We start from the raw sequence: 3,563 nt of genomic DNA on the forward strand, positions 1-3,563 counted from the left end.
AAGGATATTGAACCATCCTTACATCCCTGGGATAAATCCCACTTGGTCATGGTTTATGATCCTTTTAATGTATTGTTGAATTCAGTTTGCTAGTATGTTGCTGAAGATCTTTGCATCTATGTTCATCAGTGATATAGGCCTATAATTTTTTTGTAGTGTCTTTGTCTGGTTTTGGTAACAGGGTAATGCTGCACTTATAGAAACAATTTAGGAGTGTTCCTTCCTTTCAATTTTTTTTTGAAATTGAGGGGGAATAGTATTAACTCTTCTTTAAATGTTTGGTAGACTTCACCTGTGAAGCTGTTTGGTTCTGGCCTTTTTTTTTGTTGGGAATCTTTTGATTACTGATTCAGTTTCACTGTTGATAATTGGTCTGTTCAGGTTTTCTAATTCTTCCAGATTCAGTCTTAAGAGATTGTGTATCTCTAGGAACTTATTCATTTCTTTTAGGTTGTCCAATTTGTTGGCATACAATTGTTCATAGTAATTTTTATGATCATTTGTATTCTGCAGTGTCATTAGTAATTTCTCTTTCATTTCTGATTTTGTTTATTTGGGACTTTTTTTTTTCTTGGTGAGTCTGGCTAGAGATTTATCAATTCTGTGTATCTTTTCAAAGAACAAGCTCCTAGTTTCATTGATCTTTTCAATTTTTTTAGTCTCCTTTTCATTTCTTCCTGCTCTGATCTTTATTATTTCCTTCCTTCTACTAACTTTGAGCTTTGTTTTTTCTTTTCCTAGTTCCTTTAGGTGTAATGTTAGATTGTTTATTTGAGATTTTTCTTATTTTTTGAGGTAGGCCTCTGTTGCTGTAGCCTTCCCTCTTAGAATTGCTTTTGCTGTGTCCTTTAGATTTTTGTACATTATATTTCAATTTCATTTTTCTCAAGGTATTTTTTGATTTCCTCTTTGGTTTTTTTGTTGACCAATTGGTTGTTTAGTAGCATGTTGGGTTTTTTTTAGCCTCCAAGTGTTTGTGTTTTGTCCATTTTTCTTCTTGTAATTGATTTCTGGTTTCAAATTGTTGTGGTTGGAAAGGATGCTTGGTAAGAATTCAGTCTTTTAAAATTTATTGAGACTTGTTTTGTGGCCTAGCATGTGATCTATCTTGGAGAATGTTCCATGTGCATTTGAAAAGAATGTGTATTCTACATTTTGGATGGAATGTTCCGTATAAATTTATTATGTTCTTCTGATCTAATGTGTCGTTTAAGGCCTATGTTTCCTTAGTGATTTTCTATCTGGTTGATCTATCCATTTATCCATGATCTATCTACTATTATTGTATTACTGTCAATTTCTCCCTTTATGTCTGTTAGTATTTGCTTTATATATTAGGTGATCCTATCTTAGGTGCATAAATATTTATTTATTTATTTATTTTTATTTATTTAGTGTACAGTCTTTATTTGTTAAAATACCATTAGAATATTCCTCAGGACAAGAGCAAAGATCATCCCCTGCAGAAACATTGGAACTATATACAGAACTTTACAGAACACAGGACAACCCTTTAGCTGAACCCTACCTGCTGACCAGAGAAGGGTGTTCTGAGTGGACTCAGCAAAGAAAAGGAAATCAAGCAGGGAAGGAAAGGTGCCCATCTGAATCAAACTTCAGCCGTCATCAGGGCAAGTCTTGTGACGGTCACAGATCGGAGGCTCTGTTTTTGGAAGGTTCGAGTACAGCACAGGGGTTCCATGTGTCTTTACGGCTACACTCCAGGCTAAGGTGCCATTAGGTCAATGTCACTCAAATTCCTGGCCAGCCAAACTCCGGCAGCAAAGAGTCCCAAATTGAGGATCAATTTCCTGCGGAAGTCATTCCTATCGGTGGTGAAGCAGTAGATGCCCCGAAGCCACGTTGTCTGGGATTTCGGGAGCTTCATTTGCCGAGCACGCAGCGATCACGCCGGCCCCACTGGAAGCCATAGCAGCACCCCAACACCAATATTTATTAATGTTATATCTCTTCTTGGATTGACCCCTTTATCATTATGTAATGCCCCCTTTGTCTTTTGCTACAGTCTTTGTTTTAAAGTCTATTTTGTCTGATGTAAGTACAGTTACTCCAGCTTTCTTTCTGTTCTATTTACAAGGACTATATTTTTCCATCCTTTCACTTTCAGTCTGTGTATATCTTTAGATCTGAAGTGAGTCTCTTGTAGTCAGCATATAGATGGGTCTTGTTTTTGTTTTTTTCTTTAATCCTTTTATCCACTCTGTCTTTATTGGAGCATTTAGTCCTTTTCCATTTAAAGTGATTATTGATAGGTATGTACTTATTACCATTTTGTTAACTGTTTTCTAGTTGTTTTTGTAGTTCTTCTCTGCTCCTTTCTTCTTCTTTTAGTCTCTTCCCTTGTGATTTGATGATTTTCTTTAGTGTTGAGTTTGGGTTTCTTTCTTTTTATTTTTTGTGTATCTATCGTAGGTTTTTGGTTTGTGGTTACCATGAGGTTTATGTATATTGACCTATATATACTAGATAGTTTTAAGCTGATAGTTGCTTCAGTTTGAATGCATTCCAAAAGTAGTAAATTTTTACTTCTCCTCCACCTTTTATGTTTTTGACATCATATATTACATCTTTTTACTTTGTGTGTCCCTTAACTGCTTAGTGTAGTTGTAGTTGATTTCACGACGTTTGTCTTTTAACCTTCATCATAGTTTTTTAAGTGGCTGATCTATTGCCTTTACTTTATATTTACCTTTACCAGTGAGAGTATTTCTTTCGTATATTTTTGTATTTCTAGTTATGATCTTTTCTTTTCCACTTAAAGAAAACGTTTAACATTTTCTTGTAAGGCCAGAATAGTGGTAATAAACTCTTTTGGTTTTACTTGTCTGTAAAACATTTTATCTCTCCTTCAATTCTGAATGATAACCTTGCCAGGTAAAGTATTTTTTGTTGTAGGTTTTTTCCTTTTAGCACTTTAAATGTGTCATGCCACTCCCTTCTGGCCTGTGAAGTTTCTGCTAAAAATTCAGCTGATGTACTTATGGAGGTTCCCTTGTATGTGCTAGTTGTTTTTCTCTTGCTGCCTTTAAAATTTTCTTTTTATCTTTACCTTGTGCCGTTTTAATTATGATGTGTCTTGGTGTAGACCTCTTTGTGTTCATCATGTTTGGGACTCTCTGTGTCTCCTGGAGCTGGATATCTCTTTGCTCCCCTACATTAGGGAAGTTTTCAACCATGATTTTTAAAATAAGTGTTCTACCCTTTCTCTCTTTTCTCTTCTGGGACCCCCATAATGTGAATGTTAGTATGTTTTATGTTGTCCCTGATGTTCCTTAAACTATCCTCATTTTTAAAAACTCCTTTGTCTTTTTTTTTCTCTTCAGCTTGTGTAATTTTGACTACTCTGTCTTCCAGATCACTGATCTGCTCTTTTCTGTCATCTAATCTACCACTGATTCTCTCTAGTGTATATTTCATTTCAGTTATTGCATCCTGATTGGCTATATAAATTTTTTCTAATTCTTTGTTGAAGTTCTTACTGTATTCATCTATTCTTCTCCCAAGGTTGGTGAACACCATTATAATCATTACTTTGAACTCTG

At 34.9% G+C, this 3,563-nt stretch overlaps 1 pseudogene; it reads right to left on the minus strand.

Moving 5' to 3' along the window:
- Positions 1 to 1,379: 1,379 nt before the first annotated feature.
- LOC137205065 (mitochondrial import receptor subunit TOM6 homolog pseudogene) lies at positions 1,380 to 2,322 on the minus strand (annotated as a pseudogene).
- Positions 2,323 to 3,563: the final 1,241 nt, after the last annotated feature.

The sequence above is a fragment of the Pseudorca crassidens genome, chromosome 13 (genome assembly GCF_039906515.1).
Source record: "Pseudorca crassidens isolate mPseCra1 chromosome 13, mPseCra1.hap1, whole genome shotgun sequence".
Lineage (NCBI taxonomy): Eukaryota > Metazoa > Chordata > Mammalia > Artiodactyla > Delphinidae > Pseudorca > Pseudorca crassidens.